General features: G+C 40.1%; 1 long non-coding RNA gene across 3 annotated transcripts; it reads left to right on the top strand.

Moving 5' to 3' along the window:
- Positions 1-278: 278 nt before the first annotated feature.
- LOC114447345 (uncharacterized) lies at positions 279-21,174 on the top strand. Of its 3 annotated transcripts, none has more exons than XR_003671828.1 (6): positions 279-341; positions 9,513-9,645; positions 9,748-9,858; positions 10,321-10,437; positions 11,464-11,577; positions 20,732-21,174. It is a non-coding gene; the product is annotated as an uncharacterized LOC114447345 (long non-coding RNA). The 3 variants fall into 3 exon arrangements; XR_003671829.1 differs by lacking the exon at positions 20,732-21,174 and adding an exon at positions 19,115-19,183; XR_003671830.1 differs by having other exon boundaries at positions 315-399.
- Positions 21,175-23,831: the final 2,657 nt, after the last annotated feature.

The following is a 23,831-nucleotide window of genomic DNA, read 5'->3' as shown; positions in this document are numbered from 1 at the left end:
GCTGGGATTTAAACATGACATCTGGGCAGACACACTCGTTTTGGCCTGTGTTCCCATGCACCCCGTAGGTAAATCCAGTGCCTCAACCATCTTTTCCAGCTTCATTCAGCAGTGCTTCAGTAAAAAAAGGTCAACTCGAGCAGCACATTCTTGACAGCAGACAAAACGCAGAATGGCCCTGAGTTTAGAAATAAATCTTCAATACATTCTAGTTCCAGTTAATTGTTAAACAGACTCCACATCACACTGGAGGGTCACTGAACTCCTGTTTGTTTACAAGTCAGCCTGCTACGACGAACACCACAGCTGTGTGAGGCTCCTGCCCGAGGTCTATCATACAGGTAACACAGAGCTGCGGACTATAATTAACCACCATATTGCTGCTGCTTGTTACAATTGGTTAGTCTTTTTCTGTACAATGCTCACACTAAGTCTTTTTGATTTGTTCTATTTGCTTGTTTAATCCTGATCAGACAGATTCCCATGCAAAGACTACTACTGTGCTTCAGAATAACAACACACACATACATACAAATTACTGTGATATCATCCACCAACTGCTGGCAACTTTTGAAGAGCAATTATTTTTTGCAGAACAGAGCTGGTGTTTCCACTTAAAAAGCTGTTGCAGTCGACCAGAGGTTGCTTGTTATCACACTTGTGTTTTCACCGGTAATTGGCAAACGGACATTCATCATTTACAACAGTTACACGATACTCAGTGTCAGAAGTTAGATATCATGGATGACCTTAGACAAGATGATCACCTCACCTTTCTTTCTTTCTTTTTTTATAGCGAATGTTAACCTCAAGATGCTGCATGTAATTGTAATTGCTTCATGCGTGACAGAGTCTCTGAGCCTGGGGGCCAATCCTAGAGTTGCATGTAGGTTTATGAAACAGCTGCTGTACACCAAAAGGCAGCCAACTCACTGAGCACACAGCCTCAGACATCAACAGCTCAAAGGGGGAATAGATACTCCATTCAAGGCAATATGTTTGCCCATAAGTGCGGTGCACACTAAAGAATGCATCGAACAAATGTGGACAGAGATTTTAACTGTGCAGGGAGTTTCTCACTAAAAGCACTGAAAAAGGAAAATAGGCCAATTTACAGCAAAGCCAGCCTCACTAGACTGTAGGCAGCATTTATTTTACTGTTTCATAAAAGAAGAGAAAAACGTATTATTATTAACATATATTTAATAAAAATATAAACTGGCCTTATGTATGAGAGCAGCTGATGACAATTTCTCTGATTTCTCTGTTTTACTGCAAAGTCAAGTGTTTTCCATTTGAGGAGACTGCATCACTGCATTAACAGCTGCTCATTTTGCTTGCAAGCGTCAATCTGCATGATTATCTACTCAACTTGCAATTTCATCTCCAGACGATTTGAGATCCAAACAAGTCTGTCTCCCATGTGGGCTCATGTTTTCTTCAAGAGTCCTCTTACAGACAACACAAGTTCCTCACAACAAAGGTTGCTGTGAGGGATTTGACAGGCCTGGGGACCATTCAAAATATTTATTACATTAAGTCAGAGGCAATATTTGTCTTTTAGAGTCTGCACCCCGTCTGATGAATTGTGTTTGGGAGAAAGAGGTTCCAGAGATAATTGGTACGCGATGAGCAGCGCTGTTAGGCCTTGTGGTGCGAACCGCTGTGACTAGATGAGTAATGGTGTTAGACAGAGCACGGTGTCGTTTGAATATTAATCTCAGGAGTGTGGCAGATGTGGTCACTCTGTTAGAAGGATGGAACAGAAATGTATTTCCGGAGTGGGTAAACTGACAAAAACAGCTGTGGACAGTCACACCTTCCCCCTACAACACAGCCAAAGACAAGAAGCCCTTCACTGTTACTATTCCAAATTCAAGTTGTCCGCACTCGAAGTTCATGCTGACAGTGAGGAGAGTCATCCTGCCCTCTACAGAGCAGCGTGTGTGTGTGTGTGTGTGGGTTATAGCTGTTGGTGGAGGAGAAAGAGGGGCAGGGGGGGTAGAGGGCTGAACTCCGAGCGGCATCAGTTCTGTATTGTAGCTGCACGCAAGTTGTGTCAGCAGGGCAGAACTAAAGCGCTGCAAGCTTCAGCTGTTGCTCTGCTAATTGAATTCAAAGTGGATTTAAGGTGAATTATGAGTGTCAAACTGGGATTAACGTCACAAAGCTGGTTTGCTTATTTAAATGCCCGCTCAATAATTAACACACACACACACACAGGGCAGCATTCACACACTGGGGACTGCAGGGTGTTTACTTTTTTGTAATAAATATTTCAATGCAAAATGACAAAATGCTTTTTTTCCGTTTTCCAAAAGTCACCCTTGTTTGCACACTTTTTTATATTTTTTACTCAATAGTAATTTTTTACAGAATATACTGTGTGCAACTTAACTTTAACCTTGTCTTTTTTATGCCACAGTTGTTGAGGTAACAGTAGCTGGAATGTGCATTATAACAGAAGTCAGGGCTGTTTGAAGGGCAACATATCTTTTGGTGTGGTGAGAAACTTCACCGAGCACCTTTCATTAGGTATTTTTAAATGACACAGACAGGTTTCATTTGGCAATCACATCACTGATGAGGGGTTTGTCATGTTGGCTGAATGATTTAAGGAAGATTTATCCATCATTCTGGATATTTACTGCTTTTCAGAAACTGGTTCTAAATTGTGAAATCCAACAATATTAATAATAATAGTAGAATTCTACCTTATTTTCTAAGACTTTAAAAATGCATAACGTTTTGATTGGATTCATGCATGTAGATGTTTTAGTATTACTCTTTAAATAGTCATTATTCAAGTATTTCATAAAAAATAAAACTTCTCTCGTTAAAATTCTACATAAATAAAATGGCTTGTTAACGTGCGACAGCTTAAACCTGTCATTTTAAATGACCTCAGCATGACCCCCTCCAAAAATGTGATTTGGCATTGCGTGCTACACTCGATGAAGTCACTAATTAAGTAATTGCACACAGTTCATAAAAAGCCTGCAGAGAGTTTTGCACAGCACAATGACGAGGGCAACCTGCCAAACGTCTGTGCTTCAGTGTCTATTTTTAAAAGTGTTAAAGTGCTTTTGAACGCATCAGCATCTTTGAGAGTTCAGATCTCCTTCTCAAATACTGTTTCCTTCAAGTTGGGCAGAGAAATGCAGGATGTCAGGTGAGAATGGTGTATGTCTGAGTCATCATCCACACACACACCTACTGACCAGTTTGCACACTGTGAGACTGCTGTCACAGTGCCTACGGTGGGGCAGATGTCCCTTCATATGGACAAAGCCAGGGAGAGGAGACAGCTTAGTTCTCATTAGCAAATTACTACAGCAGTTCATCAGCATCCGCACCGCGGAGCAGCCGCAGGCTCTTCCTCCCACTCCCCATCAACAGCTTTCAATCTTGTTCAGGAACCTTAGTCCTAGTGCTCCTCTGGGGAAAAACAACTTTAAACACTGCTAAGTCCAAGTGACAAGACCTTTCTGCTTTTGCACTGAAAGGTTGCTCTCTTATTACAACAGGCACCTGTATCTCCTGCCTACATGTATGTTGCTCTTTCTCTTTGCATTTTTGTAAAATCAAGACTCCATGCCGAGCTTGTAGCAGAAGGTTCATGGCTTCCATGTTTACTCTTGATTCTGTGAAAACTCAAGCATGTATGCTCTAACAATACCTATAGAAACCTGCAACTAAACAATCAGGCACATCAAGGCAAAGTAGAATAATACAAAGTCAGCCTGGTGTTCTTTATCAAACCCCCACTATGGGAACCAAACCGTGGTGTTGGTGAATTACACCCCTAATCCCCGTACATAACCCATTTATAATGCCCATATTATAGGGGAAGTCCTGACAGAACTTGTCAATCATGAAGTACCTGAAGTCCCATGCACATGTAAAATATGCAAATTTGTAGTTTTGTAGTTTGGAGAGTGTGTGTGTGTGTGGGGGGGGGGGGGGGGTGTTCTGGAAACAGGCTGCATAGAGGGAGGGGAAACATTTATACATACTCACATCCTAATGATATGAAGCTATAGTTCAAAATCAGCAATGCTACTTTTTGTAACATTAATAGATGACACACCGGTGTGTGTATATGACATGTTTAATGCAGTTTATTGGAATGAGGTCTAAACACAATGGAAAACATAAATTAAAAACACTGCATAATGATACACTCAGCGAGCCCTGTTTTGTGTCTAAATGTGAAATTATTTATACTAAGCCTCAGTACTTATTTTGTCATTAATGAATTAGGAAAACAGAGTGTGCTGAATTTCTGATTAAACTGACATTTCACTTGAAATTGCTTTCAGACACTATATACCACTGTGCTCCAGTCTGAACTAATAAGTAGAAAACCTGAAAAGGACAGAATTCATAAACAAACCCTTTAAGCTTCACACAAATAAACCTTCAAAAAACATGAAAACCTGCTTAAAACTACTGAAAAATAAACAGAGCCTGTTATGGTGCTTACAGGCTCACCAGTGAGGAAATAAATAAGTGAACATTTTCAAACTGAATGAAGGACTTTTAAGTCTCCGTGATAGTAATCGCAGAGCTTGGAGCATGAGCCGGCATGAATAGATGCATTCACCAATTATATCTCTGCATATCAACACATAAACAGAAAGCCCATTTCCACTGTTTTCTATACACAGCTCCACACTGATCATCTATATCTTCTGTGTAAGATTTACTGGAGCTCATCACTGAAATCCAAAATATTCATCAAGGATGAAAAGCAAAGTAACAATTCATGAGGTCAGCCACACAGACACAGGGGGAAGGTACCACTACACTAAAATCTGATTTAAATTGGATTCCCACTCTCAGATTTCCATTTTGATTCTGTTTCCACAAATTACCTTTCAACTCATGAATCGACAACTAGAGAGGTGCCCTGGAGCCATGAAAGTTGTTCCCATAGAAACTGCACTCGGTGTGTCAGTGTTGGATGTCAGTGTCACCGGAAACTGGTGCAAGTGCTCAATGAAAAGGAAGAAATCTGAATAAGTGGGGGAGGTCAGGGGTTGTAAGGCTGCTGATAGGGGGGAATCACTCACGCGTGAATAAAAGCTTATTATGTCACGTCTCTGAGTCACCTGGACGTCGCCTTTAATTTAATGCAACTTTTTATTTTTCTCTGATCTCTGATCACTTGAAGCACACACTCCTTTTTTATGCAAGCAGAACCTAATGCCATCTCTCCTAAGTGACTCTGATCCATATAAGGCGTTTATCTTCGGTGTCCAATCAAAGCTGAACATCGATTCCTCCTCCACATCAATGTAGCTGTGGCAGCTCCTATCGTCCTTTAACCAGACTGCCAGGAACATCTAACTCATTTCATCCAGACGAGAAACAGCCCTCATTTGAGACTGAGACAAGGGTCCGCAGCCATCTTCATCCTGCAATACAGCTCCAGGAGGTTTTAAAAATGAATTTCAAAGTTTACCTGTCAGTCTTAGTTTTCAGCCTTTTTTACACCACCATTCATGCGAGCACCGGACTGGGGGGGTGGTTTCATATCTACCAGTTAAAACAAAAACAGTATGTTGACCCCACGTCAATGCAACTACATAGGCTAAGAGTCCACACTCACATGGTAGCACCACCCACTATATATCTCTTGCCAAGTTCACTTATACCATCTCTCACTATCAATTTATTTACTTTGAAAACCCAAACTCTTCCCCACCTCAGCCCTAGCCAGTTAACTCACACACACACACAGCAGTGTTGGGTGTTTCCCCTTCCTTTATATGGGGGGGGGTCCCTCCCACTTGTGTTATTTATCTTATTTGTACGGTGACATGTGGTTTCTGTCTCTACATGGTGGCAAACACACAGAGACACGCAGACACGTGTGCACATGCAGGTGAAGAGCACACCCCCACCAGAGCGTGTGTTGTTTTGCTCAGTGCTCACTGTTGCTAATGACATGCTAGTTGGATTCACTGGACTCCACTGACTATGCTAAGATTTTCTATGGTAATAGGCCAACCACTACTCATAATAATAATAATACTAATAATGATAATAATAATAACGCCTGCAAGGTCACATTAGACGTCTGGTGCTACTGCAATTAAATGCAATCATAACAATAGCCTAGTATTGATAATAGGCCTGCATTGAACCAGATTTGGGAGGCCCTGGCTTGCAAAAGGTTGAGAACCCCAAATTTAGATTATTTTGAATCATTTATTTAGTCTAACTTGTCTTTAACGTTGCCCAGCGGCACGTTTTAGAGTTTCCAAAAATCTATAATTAAAATTGTCAGCCACGCAGAACAAAGGAGTGTCCCATTACATATACAATTAAATGATAATTACTTTTTGATCAGGACTGCATTTGCTTTTATTTTATAGAGGTTTTCAGCAGTTATGACAAATTCCTTTAATTAGCCAAAAGAAATTAAAACAATGGTGTTAAATTAGCTTCTGTTGAGCTTGCGTCCAGTGAAAGAAGCACACATTCAATGCTCTAGAGGCAGACATGCATTTCTAGAGGCACAGTCAACAGTAAAAGATTAACTTTTTTCCTCCATATTGATCACCGTACTGCATTTGTTTACATTTGATTTTAAAAAAGCGAATTCTCAGTCATGGCTAAGAGCACTGACCTGCTTGATAAACGAATATTCTGAGCAGAGAAAATCTTTTATTTTATTTATCCAACAGTTGTTTACATGGTAACATGAGTTGGGTCTACCACTTCAAACCAAAGAATAAAAGGGATTAGGGATGTCCCGATCTGATCTCGTGATCGGAAATCGGCCCGATTACGTGATTTCAGACTCAATCAGAATCGGATGTTACCTCCCGATCAGGACTTGGATATATATTTACGCCTTCTGCGCAGGGTGGCAGGGTGTAGGGGTATGACAGCTGCTTGGTGCGAGAGGTCCTGGGTTCAAGACCTCGATGAGCTGCTGCGTGTGTGAAATGTCCTAGCTTGGGAAGGCTGAAGCATTTAAAGTTGGTGGTAATGCATTGCTGGCAACGCGCACATGTGGAAATGCACAGTCGATGCGACAGCAACGAACAGTCAGCGCAAAGCTCTCTGGACACGTACACACACACACGAGTTTTGCTTGCAATAACAGGCAAAGTCATTGCAGTATCATTTATATGGTGCAAAGGTGCAGGAATGCACAAATGACTGCAACAAGTGACTTGTTATTTGCCTTTGTAGAGAACCCTAAAAGCATCGGATCGGGACTCGAAACACTGAAAACACCAAACCAGTGGGGTCTGCAGGCAGGGTGATGGCTTCTGTTTTCTGAGAGGCAAAGAGGGTGCTGCTGGTAGAGGGTCACACTATTACATGGATCTCTGTGGCAGCTACACAAAAAAGCACCAAGTAAACCAATAATCATTGTGATACATACGTTCCTTTTTTTAGAAAATGTGTAGAAGAGCTCGGCCCTTTGCCAGTGTTATAAATTAGAACAAAAGAAATGAGGCTTTCATGTACTTTGATGTACATGTTGAAAGGTTGGTTTGGATTAAGGGGAAGGAAAGTTCAGACTGACACAAAAACAAAGCCTCCCTTTCCCTTTAAGTCCACACACACAAACACAGCTCTAGAAAATCCAACAACATAACTAAAGCGTCGGTTTATACAGTAGAGATGTGCGGCTTTGCTATGATAAAAACTAAAGCTGGATACACATTCACAGGAGAATGCTGTATTTGTTTCCATAGGGCGTTCCACCATTTTACCTCTCCACGCATAGAGTTTAAACTGTAAACAAACAGATAACTCGAACATGATTGGTCAACACGGCTCGCACAAACCAATGCCTAAATGTTGTCACGTGCATATTTATTTGCCTTGCATATTCGTGTTAAGCATCATGGATCAGTTATTCAGACATGGCTTCTCTGAAAATCTGACTGGTCCCACAGGAATATGGTGCTTTATGGGTTTATGACAGTGAGAGCACAGAGTGGATAATTATTCCTTTAGTAAAGACGGAGGAAGGGGGAAAAAAATAGAATTCCCAGTGTAATAGACAAATGATCCATGTTTGTCATAATGTGAAAAGGCTCCATCACTGGTTCATTGTAAGTGTATAGAAAGATCATAATTAATGTGCGAACCAGTGTTGCTCATTCATTTCTCCACTATCTGTCTTCTATTGTCTCAGATAATATATTATCACTCATACGATTTATCTGAAGAAGCAGTCTAGTAAAACTGACAAAGGGCGATAAGCAAGTGAATACATGAGCATCCTAATTACCTTCCCTGAGAAAACTTTGTAAGACTTCTCACCATAAAACGCACATGCAGTTTGACCTAATGCTGGAAGCAGCCGATACACTACTGTAGACTCCACTGAGCAGATGAAGGTCACTGATAAAATACAGTCGGAGCTGAGATCACGTTCGGTTAAACTGCCGATTAATAAGGTTCATTTTAGGTCACTGCAATCAATGTGCCATGTGACTATACAGAATCTGTTCTTGTTATAAATCTCCCTCATGCTGCTGTGCTGCTGCAGTTATTCTCTCTGATGCTTCTGACTTCTCTCATTGAGTTAATAGTTTTTAACAAGTCCTAAATGACTGACTAATTTGTGGGTGGTAGCAATCTGGCACGAGTGGGGGAAGTCATCCGTCTTCACACAAACAGATGCTTGCAATTTTGAGTGAAAAGATTAACCCGTATTCACACAACACGACAAAATATTAGCAAAGACCTTTGACAAAAACAAACAAACACCAGTCAAGGTCAATTGCACATTTGTGGAGGGCTGTACTGGTGATGAACAAAGACAGTAAAACCCCTCATCTCAAAGCTATCAGAGATTTTAATACAAGTATTGTCTCCAAAACTAAATTCACCAAGTGTGTATTTGTCAACACTAGAGCCGCTATAGGGCGAGACTTGTTGCCATGTTAGTTAAGAAAACAGTGGAGAAGTTTCCCTTGTAATTGTGTTTTAAGCAAAGTCAATGCCAACCGGGAGTGTGAACAAAATTGGGTCAGTCAATCTCTCCTGGTGTTGATATGTGAGGTGTTATCACAGACGGATAGCTCTTACTCTGTAGCTCATAATGACGGTTTAATGATGGATTTGACTTGAATTATGCTCTCCTACTATGTAAACAACTTTGTTTCAAAATACGTTATAAAAAGTAATCTGACTTAATGAGCAATGGGTGAGTAAACCGGCCATATAGTGGTCCAAACTTTCACCTCCTACAGTTAATTAGGTTATAAAAACTGCACATGACTTCTGAGTCTTTACTTAAGATGAGAGAACCATTTAACTAATTAGAACTCCAACCATTGATCACTGCACTTGATTTCATGCTCACATGGCTGCCTGCTAAAATCAGTAATTTCACACTAAATTTGTGAATATTCCTCTCTGCTGAGTCTGTTTATTTTGACTCTGACCTCCATCACAAACTAAAAAGCTTGTTAATGTTTTTAAAAACTGTTGCTTGGCGATGTACATACCTAAATCTGCCTGCTTCTTTACAGATGACTGATTGTTGTCAGCTTGTCATTCATGTACATAAGTGCTGCAAACCAGCCTGTTCACCTGTAACAGAAAGTCAACCTCCAGACTGAACATACCAGGAAGTACCTGCTGAGAATCCAGCAGCCACAGCAGGTTAGAAGTTAAATCCCTGAAAATACTTAACACAAGAATGTTGTTTGTTTTCAGTATGGTAATATATAGGAGGCTGTAATGTCATGGCGGCTTATTTTCCAGGATTAATCTCAAACTGCCTAAAACACACAGAGACGCTGACCCTGCAGAGCTCCAGCTGAATGTCACTGAAACTAGAAAAGACGGCTCAGCATGATGTCATGCTGTGATGCAGTAAGTAACTGTCCTCTGACCTCAAACTCAGAATGTGCAGGATGTGCTGAAGTGCTTTGGACGTGTGTTTTGACGGACTGTAAGGTAGGTGGGATTGCTAGAATGATATCTTTTGCAACTTCGATGGTGCATTTTGGCCTCTTAACTCAGTTTGACTCATGAGTGTCTGGCGGTTTAAAAAGAAAACCACCCGACTACACTCAAGGTTTATTTGTTTACTGAAAGACATACCGGTACTCTTGAGCCTGCTCATGCAGACACAACGCAACCAATCAATAACATACAGCCAGGTATAAAATATGTGTGTTTGTGAAACAAAATGTAAAAAGTTAGAGCAAAGTTTATGTACAACTGCTTGTATTTGGAGAGTCCTAGATGTGTTAGCTTGGAGACCCCTGCTTGTCTTTTACCTTTTATAACCTGTATTTAATGATGTTATTGTTGCTCTGGATCTCCACACAGGATTCAGAAGAGAAGAGGAGGGGCAAAGAGAAAAGAGCTCAAACAACGACTGATCAAACGATGAGAAATAAGCTTCTATCACTGTGGCCAGTGTGAATAGAGACAACCAGAGAATGAGTAACAGAACAGATCAATTATATTTTTTATTATTATAATATATTCAGAGCTCGAACGATAAAATCTAAAAAACACTGAATAAAATGAATTAATAAGGGTTAGGGTTAGAGAAACTGCTAATCAGTATAACCACATTTCTCATATATATGTCATCCTCGTGGCAAATGATGATGATATTCTATGATATCTTCTTTGTTTTCTTGACCCAAGAGTTAGCAGACCTGACTCTCTCTCTCACCTCTTTAACAAACAAGCAGGAGACATAAAACATTTATCAAGTCAAACAACATAACTTACTTAATAAGTTATGGTAACCTTTCAGGGCTGCCAATCAAACTTTCAACTCACTCATTCACTGAGGTAAGAACTGCAGGAAGTTGCTGCTGACAGTGGACGGACAGGTGGGTGGTAGCGACACCTCTTGCATTTTGTTTTTTCTTTTTTGGCCTTTAAGCCATTATTCATAATGGTCTGTGGTGAGACAGGAAGCAACGGGAGGGGGGGGGGGGCATGCAGCAAAGGACCTGGGGCAGGCAGTTCTTGTATCATGGTTAATTTTACCTTTAAAAAGCCTGAAGCAATTGTGTCAGATGTGTTTGGACTTGAAGCAGCACTTCCAGTCATTTACATTCAACTGCAGCACTGCTCATCGTTGTCATCCAAACCACACTTCCTAATCAGTCTGGCCTCCAGCTGCTGGCCTAATCGAGTGTCAGTGAATATTTCCCATACTAATATTTTGTAGTGACACACAGATTCTGGAAGGTTTAGTGACGCTATTGACCGCTGTGGGCATTACAGAATATGTAAAACCCTCACACTTACAGATAATCCATGCAGCCCGTCAATCTGAACCAAGCTGCAGCTCCCTGAGTTCAGGGATTCCCCTGTGACAGTCAGGGTCTTGGGCATTGTGTTAATCAGTGCAATGATCTCGGAGTATACACCACAGTTAGCTGACAAATGACTGTAAGTGTGCCACATGGTCCTCTCCTGTATTCCAGACTTTAATGACTTCTTTTCCAGATGGACGCCTCTGGGATTGGCTCTGGAGGAGCTCTGAGTCAAGGAGACCTGGCGATGACAATTCTATGCCTTTGGTGGAAAGAGACCCTCTGAGTCTGGAGCCACAGCACTGAGGTACCACGCTATTCACAGACAAATAACAATGACTGTACACACCTCCAGAACAACACTAGATTTAACACAACACTTTAAGATCAGTGCATGTCACAGCTGATGGTTTTGTCTGCCAAAAATCATTCCCTGAGGAGAACAGGGAGCTAATGTGATGGAGAAGCAATTTGTGATCACAAAACAGCAGCAGGAAGGCACGCTGGCACAACAGTCTATATTAAACATTTGCAAGTTTACACTTTTCTGGCACTGCTGCTACCTTTGTTGCACAGCAGTCATGAGCCATTTCTCTGCTCTTCCTATTGTTTGTTTTTTTGTTTTGCATCTCAGCTGAGAATGAATGAACAACACTTTGAATGGCTGAACTAAATGGGCTGGTTTCAGCTCAACAGATTTAATATCTGTGTGTCCTAAAAAACAGGATTCAACTTAAACAAGCCTCTTAATGTTAAATTCAGCTGCTGTTATAAATCAGTTATATGCACAAGTCTTTGCTAACAAACAGTTAATTGAAAAAATGATTCAGATGCTAATGGGGGGCCCATACACATGATTAAAAAGCACAATGGTGTCTATAAGTGTTTCAAAAAAGTTGTTTTAAACAGCATCTCTGCAGAGATTCACAGAACAAAGCTTGAAGCTAATTAACTCTTTTATATGTATGGACTGAAAGTCCATCAACAGGGGAACAAAATGCATTATATATCACAGACAAAATGCATATTGGAGAACAGTGATGAAAAACACTGTGAATACTAATGATGGGCCACTGATATCTGGCAGGGTAGGGTGGAAGCTTTCCTCTGTTGTTTTACCATTCATAACAGTGGGTTTAAATATTTTATACACCCTTAAAACAAATAGTACAAACAAAAATATAATGATTTAGTGGAGTAATAATTCACCTAATTGTATTCTATTTTAGTTCCACACACATTATTTGATTTCCTTTTTTTGCTGTGTTACACTTTCATTGATGCAGGTCTCAAATGTTCCTAAAAGTTTTGATTTTCTTACTTTAGTCCCTACTTTTTTCTTTTGGCCTCTATTATTTCCCAGTTCTCAATTTTCAAGTTGAAGCTTCTGCAATCAGACGTCTTCAACAGTCCTCAGTGGCGTTTCCAGTTTTGTTGGTCATTCACTACCACTCCACATTTATGTCACATATAAATGTCTCTGATCCCACCAGAATGCTGTTGTTTGGTTCAGCTTCAAACTGAGGACGGTGACACAGGAGAGAGACAACAGAAATGTATAGACTATTAAACTGGGCGCATCCAAATGTGTAACTCCTTCCCAGATTCAAACCTCAACAGGGATACACAGATTTTTTATTTTAGATTCACTGTGATACTGCTGTGGATATCATTACCTTGAGCGTCTATGGAAAAAACATCCACAAATCTAATCTTCACATTTTTAAGTTGAGTATCAAAACACAAATGTAAGAGTTGTCTGTATCCCTGTGGGTTAACTGCAGCTAATTTTGCATTTTTAATGGTATACATTTTTAAAAATGTAAACATAGTCTCTAAAAAATGGCCTCTAGTTGTGGTTCATCTACAGCCTCTACAACTACAGTGTGGGTTAACCATGGTTAGGGGGCATTTTACATGAGTTTTAAGAAGTCCCCCCCAAAAAGAGAGTGGATTGCTGCATTGCTTTTTTCAACATGCTTCTGTCCATAAAGAAATATCTGTGTGGGAAAAACCTGACTGACCTGGATTAAACTATCAGACACCTCCGGGATGAGGAGAAGCTGATGTGCAGTTAGGCCTTACTGCCCCACATCAGTGTCTGACCTCACTAATGGTCTTCTGGCTGAGTGGGAGCCAGAGAGTCTTCCCAGAAAAGTTAAGGCTATTGTAGCATAATGCTAATGCTTATTTTTTGGAGGGCAAGTTATATTTGACACAGGTGTTTCTCAACACTGTCCACACTGTTGTGATGTGTGACAAACTGCATTATGCAAAGAGAATAACAAACATTAAGGGGTTGGATGTCCATTAGGTAGCAGCATCAGTGGCACCACGGAGTGAGGCTCAGCTCACTGTACTAGTATCACCAGCACACTGCTGCCAGTCTTAATTTATTTTCTTCTTATTATAATGGTTAACTTTATATAAATGAATGTGTTCCATTTATATTGTTTGCCTGAGAAGGTGATAGTCTGCTGAGAGTTTAACTTGAGCTGTTTGTCCGAGGAACTCCACTCTCACGGCTGCCAGGAGCCATTTTCTGTGTGTAGATGTTAAATGATCATGAAGGGACGGCACAAATGCAGCTAGCAGCCATTATGTATAGTCAATGTGATTACATTTACCATTTTAAATTCCATTAAAAGCAGCATAGTGTATCATCAGGCTTTCATTTACATAGCCAATGATGGCTAAAAGTAATACCTTAACTTTGGATTAGCTTCTGCTGTGAACCATGTCAGACGTTAATTGGGTAAATATAGAACACACATCATGTCACAAGCTCTGCTTCCTTTTGCCAGTTATTTCACTTGTGCCATGAGCTCCTTTGAAACTTTACAAGTTGGCGGTGAAACGGTGGTAATTTGTCAGAGGTGAAGCCTACACCTTCAAAAGAGTGCAGATGCGCGATTTTAAAATTAAAAACATCTGCTTGAATATCTCACAAATAATGAGGTTAATTGGCAACAGGTCAGCAACATGACTGCACATAACAAGTGTCTTTCAGGAAGTAATGATAAGGAGGGCTTCACCACTCTGTGAAAGTTCAAAGAGGATCCAGCGAAGCCTGTAATATAGATCTCTATTATAAACATTTGGCTAGTTTAGGATATAGGATATAGGCGTTGCTACTATTATGACTCGTATGTCTCTGAAATAGGTTGGTAAAACAGGTGTTTAACAAACTGTTAGACCAGAACACAGCAATGCATCTACTTCAATAAAAATCTTCTGGTGATTTAGACCTGTGTTGAAATATGCTGTATTATTATGATGTCCACAGAACACACTGAAAGGTCTTAAAGAATTTCCCTCCTATTTGACAGCAGGCTCTGACACCAGCCAGCATAGCAACTGTAGCATTAATGATTAAAATGAATGAAAAATGAAACACAGTGGAGGACTAATCAGGGGAATGGATAGGCGGTGCGCAGCATTCTGCTCTGCTACCAGCCGGTCAACTCAATCAGCTTTCAAACGAAGAGTACACACACACACACACTCACTCACACTCACAGGCTGTGACAGATCACCACGGCAACACTCAGCCTTTTGTTCAGATTTTCTCCTGTTGCTACAAATCTTTATAGTGACATTATTTATGGTATAATAACATATTTCAATTCAGGTGTATTTTCAGCATGTTGATGTGCCTACAGTGTTTCTGTAGAACTGAGCAGTCCTGCTGCAGTATGGTCAATATACAGTTGATGTTACATGGACTCTCTGAGGAGGAATGCTTCATAGTCAAGGTTTGACATCAAAACTGTATTTGAATGTGTCAATATCAGCAGAAGAGAAAAACTATCGTCTCTAAGGGGAAAGCACAGCTTAAACATCAACAGCATGGCCCCTTCAATCCTCTGGACTATTACCTGCAGTATTACATAGCAGTTAAATGGGTATAGCCTGAAGACTTTGTCCTGGGACGCTGGTTAGATAAAGACTGATGGGACCGAATCGGACATTTGCGTTTACACATACACCCCCGCCGGACGATGTTGGGTGTGCACTGAATACTGATGCTCTGACTCTGCACCAACCATTTACCCCATGATGGTATCAACGCTCTGCATGGAACAGTAGTTCGTTTAGCAAAGGATCAAATTTTGTGTCAAAGGCTTTTCGGCTAATGTCTTGGCTACCATGGCGACATGGTTTACTTTAATGCATCTGTTTTGTTATTTATGTGAAAAAAAATATAAAGTAATGTAGTGCCAGAATAATTACTAGACACAGTATATGCAGGCTGGGGGTATTTAAAGATTGGTGTGGGTAACAGTTAACTGATGAGTGCAGGAAGTAATCTAAAAAAACAAAATGGTGTTTTCTAGAAAAGACGTAAACGTTCAGACTATTGACAGAGCAGGAGACAGCAGTGCTGGCTGATATGCTGGTGTAATGCATTCCTCCAGTTTCCCGTTATCACTTAATAGGTAGTGTTTACTTAGGAGCTGCCTTTCATTTGTCTCTATAATGAGCCACAAGCAATACTGCTGAATTAACATATACTTTCTATTGATTAGTGGCACACATAAGTCTCCGACTACACAAAACCCAACACTGCACACTTGGTAAAACTTCTGGCAGATAGAAAATTCTTTCATTTCGCTGACTAAAGTGTTGACGTCCAAGATAAACATGTAGCAGCAACCATGAGTTCTGGAAATGATCAAATAAACATGTAGCACTGCAGTTACTCTGAGCTCTGTGAGGTGTTTGGAAACAGTCTCCAGCTGGCTCGTTTTAAAAGGAGAACTCTTTAAAAAGTCTTAGATATGAACACGTTATGTATATATACATAATGCTGCACAAAAGAGACCGTGGTAGAAGCTGTAATAAATAAATGTTATTTGGCCTTTAGTTCATCACTTTATCAGTATGATAAAAACACAACAGCTGACACAGAGTAAAGACTTCATGTTTTCAGACACTTGTTTTTGGAGAAAAGGCCTTTATGATAAGTAGCACTGTTTATTAAATACTGATGCACTGTCTCAGTATCCTGTCTGGTGCAATGTAAACGTTTACCGGATTCGGAAATCATCCTGAACTTTTTAAGCACAAATAGGAAAATACCCCACCGCAGCCAATATAACCTGAAAATGAAAATTATTAAAACACTTGACAGTTGGTTTTCTTTCAATCAGTTAATAAGCTAATTGCAGCTGTTATACTGATGACGTGCACTGTGCAGTACACTGAGTTAATAAATATAAAAACAACCATTTTGTAGTTGCATCAACAGCAAAATAATAAATAAATCAATCTTTTTGCTCTGTGGATGGTAGTGAAGGTTAAAAAAGATTGCTGAAGGATCTGAAGGCTGGTAAGAGATCTGCTTTTCCTGTGGCACTGTCACAGTCCACAGGTACACAGTAATTTTCCTTAGCAAACACACACAAGCTCCCTGACACTCCGCTGCTCTCTCTCTCTCTCTCTCTCTCTCTGCAACAAAATGGCAGAAGATTACTAAAGAATGTGGTCTGTCTGACAAGGCTGACAGCTTACATTCTACACCTCAGATGTGCCTCCCATTTCACAATCACCCCAGAGTATATGCAGTGGCCGGGGTGTTAAAGCAGTGTTTTATATGCACTACCTGTGCAGTCCTGCAGCAATTCGCATTTAGAGAGGTGTCAGGCAGAGAGTGCCCAGAGGGGGATGCCTCCTATTTCCAGCAGATTCAATCAGATCAGCACATACTGTATTCTCTTTAGAATGACCGACTGCATTGCGCTGAGCACCGTCAGCGAGATGAAAGATTGCTTCTTGTAGTATATGATAAGGATTTCTTATCATCACAGCTCTTCCGATGGGAAATGGATATAGTCTCCCCTGCTGCAAAAACCAAATGACCCCTTGTTATTGCAGGTGCTTATAGACAACCAGTGTCATACAGAAGGGTCTTAGAGTGGGAAGTAGAGGCAACAAATAAAAAATGAGTATTCTGGTGCTAAGAACACTGAGTAAAAGCTACTCACCCGACATGACTTTTCAATTTTTATACAAAAAGGCCTGGAGTGATACAGCATTATCTAACAGTGTCATTAGAGGGAAGATTAATTTGTCACCTGTTCTGACACATTATGTCACACCCTGTTACGACTGGATTTTAATTTAGATTTAGTTTAGTGAAATCAGGAGATCAAAGGATACAACATCTTGCTATAGTTCACAAATGTGTATCTGAACAGCAGACCAAACACCAGTGGTGGAAAATAACTAAGTGTTTGTACTTCGTTACTGTACTTAAGTACATTTTTATGTATTTATACATAAAAATAATAGTGCATACTTTATACTTTTACTCCATTACATTTCTACAATGTCTGTAGTTACCAAGCGGCAGCCTTCGGGGCTCAAAGTTGAAGCCCATGCGGAAGTTTAAAAACTTGTAATTCATGCCGCCGTTTCTATAATGTGCATGATGCTGGTGTGCTGGCTCAGTTAGCTAACTAGTTAGCTACTGTCTGCTAACACAAATCCATCTATTAATGTCTGATTAAGTACCAAGCTTCAGTACTTCCTCTACCACTGCCAAACAATGCACAATAGATTGGCTAAACTGAATAAAGTCATTTTGGTTGACAAGTTTTTTGCCAGTCAAATTTTGCAGAGAAATATTTTTAAAAATGATCAGATGTTTTCCCTGTTTAGTGTCTTGTTATGTGTGCTCAATGTGTTGGAAACCTTTACCCTTTTAACACAATGGTGACCATCACCTATCTACATACTGCATTTGCATTTATTCTGCTTTACATGCTTTACATTCTGATGAGGTTCACTCCTGCGGCGCATCATTTTTGTTTGTTCCCAGCGGTGCACTTCACTGACTTCTCTGTAAGTCTCTGTAAGTAAATGCCTGTCTTAAGTGCTGTCAACTAGTGTGAAAGAGACAGAGGAGTCAAACGTAAACACTACTGCAATTATATTTGTGTCACTTAATCACAGCATGGTGCTTCATCTTCTTGATTGTTAATTTAAGCATTTCTCTATGACACTGGAAATTTTATGATAAAATAACACAGTTAAAACTTATCTTTTTGATTGAAGTGACCCCTTTCCAACTTCTTGTCTTAACCATCAAAATGACACAAATCTTATTTAAGTTAAAAACAAATTAGATGTCCAGCGTTAATATGCTGTCAATCAAAGAGCAAATATACTGAGTTTACTTTAAAAAATACTTTAAAACTTTTGGCTGCAATGCGACCTAGAAAAGAATAGGGTGTAAACGAGACAACACTAATTGATGTAATTCAGGTGAAGCGCATTGTTTGTATCTCTGTTAAGTAATATTTATGATAATAAAACTCTGGTAAAGTATTAGGAGCAGTCTGGGTAATTACAAGACTTCCTGCGTGTGCAAAGAAGTTTAATAAAATTATTTTAAATTGGCAGGAGGAATTTCGTCTGTGTCCTGCTGCAGAAAATGTGATCAAAAATATGCAGCTTCCATTTAAACTAATGTTTTTAAAGCTGTTTATAGCTCACACTGATCCTAGACGTCGGCTACAGTAGCTCCTATGTCTTGTGGATGAGTGACTGGCTTTATGCTTGACAATCCTTGTGGCACTCAACAGCTAAAAACAAACATACATCTAAAGCCACATGGGAAAATCCATCCATCACTATTAATGCAGCTTTTCTGTGCCTTCATGTACCTTTGAATAAGAAACAAGCAGCCCATGAGATACAGTAACAACAGAAAAGCTTGTCACACACAACTGTAAACATGAGCAGAATACAGCAGAGGCAGCCAGCAGCAGGCTTCACACACTTGTTTTCACACATTTTCCAATGAACACACACTGTAACACATTATCTCTATTATTTAGCTTCTACAGGTTCCTGATAAGAGCAAAGTGAAGGGGGGATTTTCACATGTGTGGATGACAGAGAAGAGAGGAAGGAAAATGTTATGCTTCAGCAGCTGTAACACTCTCAAAGAGCATGAAAAGCACATTAGTGTTATTCTTTACACAGTGAACAAGGAAAAGCAGGTTGTGAGCAGGTTGGTCAGCTTGTGTTGGCGAGTTCTACTTCTGGAAACTTTTTTGTGTTGTTTTCAAACAACACATTTTCTCATTGTGGTAAGGTGCTTTCAAAATGTCCTTTTATCAGTCAATAACAAAAAAAACCTCTAAAAGCACCACATAAACACAAGATGCCTAATGTGAAGTTAGTGTCAGGAGGTCTAAGTCATTTTGTGCCTCTCAGTAAAAGAGCTGGTTGCAATACAGAGCAAACTACTGTATAACTTTATTATCCCTGTAAAATCCAAGGCCCTGAAGCTAAGTCAACATGTACCGGGGATGCTGGGTTAAGTTGAGTGTACAGGTTTTAACTGGTTATAACAAGGAACGCGGGAAGCACAGGTCGAGGTTCTTAAACCTAAAGGGAATCTAAACCTGCCTCCATTCGTGAAGGTGTTATCCTCAACAAGTACACTATAGGGTCTGTGCGACACAACTATAAGAATGTATGTGAAGCTCCACTATCCAGGAGCAGTGAACAAGCAAAATAGACACTGAGTGTGATGAAAAGTTCTTCATCTTTACCACTGTCTATAGTTATCCAATGTGTGAGGAAGAAAAAGAAAATGTCAAAAGCAGAAGTTTAAATACGACCGTACATTTGCAAATTATTAGTCCCTTGTTGAAAATGTCACTTATATATAAATATCTCCCAAGTGATGTTTAAAAGATATAAAATGTTAACATGTTTCACAGTGTTTCCTTTGAGCCTTAGTTACTGAGATTTATGCAGAGCAACCCCCACACAAACCAAAAGGGTTAATATATTAGCCACAATAACAACTGTCCTCTTTGTTTTACAACACTACACAGTCTTTCCTTGACTTAACTGAGTGACCTTGTAAGAATATGTTTTTGCACTTAAAGTGAGGATAGGTATCTTGCAGCAACCTGATCTCACAGTAATATGTGACATACGCACGGATTGTTAACACTGCATTACGTGGCACTGACAGGTAATGCGGTGAAATTATGTGTAGGCATCACGGAAAACTGTCTCCATAGAAAGTCAATGCGGGGCATTTTCGTAGAGACACCACAAATTTTTAATACGTGTGGACACCACAGACATGTAGAAATGAATGAGGGACGGTTCGTATTAATATTACACGAGCTATCTGCTGCTTGAAGGCCGCTTCCTCAGCCGGACTATATGGAAAACATATTCCTTACACATCAATAACCTCAGTTTATTAATGTTCATTTTTCTTATTTGTCTTGTAAAGAAAGGAAACAAGGGGCAGAGACAGCCAGTGTGTACAGTGAGCCCTCTCCTTCTAAAGATATGTTCATATTTACAGTACACTGTATTTTATTAGCAGTTATACACTGATGTGTTGTTATGTTCACCTCACTGACACCATCTCATTTTCTGTCATCTGATCAATAATTCTACATTTTTGATGATGTTATTAACAGTTCTGCTCCTTTATCATCCTTGAGAGAGGCAGAAGCAAACACCACCAACACAGATAAGTACATTTATTTTATTATTATGAGAACTCAGATAAGTAAGAAGTATTTCCTAATCGTTGAGGTCACTCGTTAACTTTATATTTTCTTTTTAAACAAAATCCAGCAGAGTTTCAGAAGATAAGTATACATTTATTTGTAGTGATGATCAGAATTGATCAATATGCATGCATGTTTCATGTATGTTTCCTTAATCCATCTGTCTTTAGCACACGAACACCTCTGAACTGCTGAAAAAGGCCCAGCGGAGGCTCGACTTCCTCAGGGTGCTGACTGAGGAACAACAACACCACTCATCACTTCCAGCACCAAAATCTGTTCAATTTGTAGTTATTGTCAGTTAGTTGTCAACAAAATGCAAAGCAAATACTAAAAATAGCTGCACACTAGGAGTACATGTCTGCTTTCAACACATGAAGTTTGGAGTGTTCACATTTTCTCTGTGTTCACAGCAATGACTTTAATGTGTATGGCTGATCACTTACACCCCACCAAATATTTTCACAGTGGAAAGACACATTGACTTTCTATGGAGATATTTTTCCATGGTGCCTGTACGTAATTTCACCACATTACATGTCAGTGCCACGTAATGCAGCGTTATCTCTGCATATGTCATGTATTTCTGTGAGATCAGGTTGTTTGCAGTACACACACAGTTTACACACAGCTTTACATCATGGTTAAAATGTAATAACAAGTGTTTAGAACTGAGGAAAACTGATTGGTAATGCCTTCACAAGTTTATCAAAGCACTGACAGAGGGAAGAAATGAAACATTTTGGTGGCTCTGGAAGGAAACTACGGGGGGGGGGGGGGGGGGGGACTAGGGCTGCAACGATTACTCGAGTAATATTAGTAGAGTAATATTAATAGTACTAGATGGTGATAGTGCTAGATGGAGCCATATTTATGGAAATACTATGACATTTACGCATGATCCGAGTACTCAAGTAATCTCAAAAATAATCGGCGAGTATCCGAGTATCAAAATACTTGTTTGTTGGAGCTCTATCCTGCACAGAAATGGACTGCAAGGTTACAGACCAAAACTATTTTTAAAAATAATTTTGTTTCTAAACAAAAGTGGTGGGAAAGACTCTTTTGCTAATTTGGAGCCAGCACTGCTCCCTGCTTCTTCTTGCCATTGTACTGTATTCCCCTGACTTCAGTCGTTCCCAATTCAAGTGACCTAACCAGCCAGGGCTTTGTACCGGCTTGTGTTTATTTAATCCTCCTCCACTAGGAGACTTAGCCAGTGATTAACTCTTCCTCTCACACCATGTGCTGTCTGCAATTAACTCCTCTATTAGCATCTCTCCTTTCTCTCTATCTATGCGAATTTTACTTGATATTGTGTACTACAGAGGAGGCTTTGCAGCAGGACTTAGTGACACCTGAGATGTGTATTTTGTCTGTGTTTTCTGCATCAAAAAGCTAATTGAAACCATTCTTTACATGTCACGTTTTAATAATGGAAAACTGCTGTAATAACAACACTAATGAGACAAACCCTGTGACGGACAGACGTTTGCATGTTATGATGGATTAACTGTACCATCATGTGAAACTCACTGGAGCTAAGTGTACGTATTGAACCCTCTGCCAGATTCGTTGATCCAAAGCTGTCTGATGGTTGGCTTTACTTTCACTTACATTACACAAGCAGAGGCAGCTACAGTCAGAATTTAGCAATGAGCCTCATTAAAAAATCCTGCTGGATCAAACAAGAACTTCCTAAAGATCTTTTAGAAACTCCTCCAAATCTACCCAGAAGCTGCAGGATGTCTGCCAGGTCTCCACAGTTTCTGACTAACCAAGATGCTCCAGCAACATCCACACTGGTTTCCTTCAGGTCAAAGAAACCCACTAAGAGCCTGCTAACCAAGACACCATTGTCACCTTGCCAGCAAATAACAAAACAAGAAACACTCAAAGATCCTGCCTGTTTGTGTAGCATACAAAACACTACAGAGGGACAGTATCTGTCCAGCCCGGTCGCTGCTTTGTTTCACCTCAGCAGCCACCTGGCAGGCGCAGACTGATACAGACAGGACTGCATTATCAGAAATTATAAACAGCCTCCGAGTCACAGATTCTGCCAGTTTTTGAGAGTATCTCTCAGCAACACCATGTTACCTTGATCCTACAGCAGCACTGCAAACACTTGTTGATAGTGAAGACGTTCAGTTCAAAATAACAAAACCTCATCCTGAGAGCCTTCGACAAGAGAACAAGAAGACCCTGGCATGTCAGAATGGCACATAGAGCAAATATTTCAGCGTTAATAACAGAAACTGAGTCCACAAAGTGATTTTAAATAAACATGCACTGAAGCAGATGAATGCTGTGTGGAATGGATTAAATGGAGCTGCTATCAGGATTCAGTTCGGCTGTTAACATGTAGCTGATTGAGCATTGTCAACTAATTGTTGAAGAAATAGAATACACTTCAGGGAAAAGTAGAAAAAGAGCAGGCAGCTGAAATGACAACTTAATTACTCAGATTTATCAGTACTTTATATGTTCATACTTTATATTAGCTCTGTGACTGTCACTTTTACATATGTTCAGCTCACGTCACCTAATAACACCTTGCCAAAGATTTCCTATCTATAAGCGACATTTCATTCTCACAGACAAGAAGGAGGGCTGGAAGTCAGACTGTGGTTACAGCAAAACTACAAAAAAAGAATGCCTGTTAGTGAAGTCACTACTGTAATGGCAACATCTGCCATCTAACTGAGTATAGCATCCTGAATGTACTTAAAACTCAACCACTCCCCAGTGCAACATCTGTCCAAAGGAGCCTAGTGTTGCCTCTGTGTATTCTCGTTCTGCTTGTCTGTGAATTGCTTTGCCCTCTTTCTTTGATATTACAGGAGCATCCAAACCCAGCCATCAATACAGATGAGTGCTCCTCCTGCACACCACCTCCCCTGCCTCAAAACAGAGGGTGTTTTCATTCAGGCTGAATCCTCTCCTGATGGCCTCGGGTGTGAAAGTGCACCTCTGGACAAGGGTACTTAGAGACGCCTGATGTTGC

Source organism: Parambassis ranga, chromosome 15 (assembly GCF_900634625.1).
Source record: "Parambassis ranga chromosome 15, fParRan2.1, whole genome shotgun sequence".
Lineage (NCBI taxonomy): Eukaryota > Metazoa > Chordata > Actinopteri > Ambassidae > Parambassis > Parambassis ranga.
This window is presented reverse-complemented; position numbering and strand designations above follow the sequence as displayed.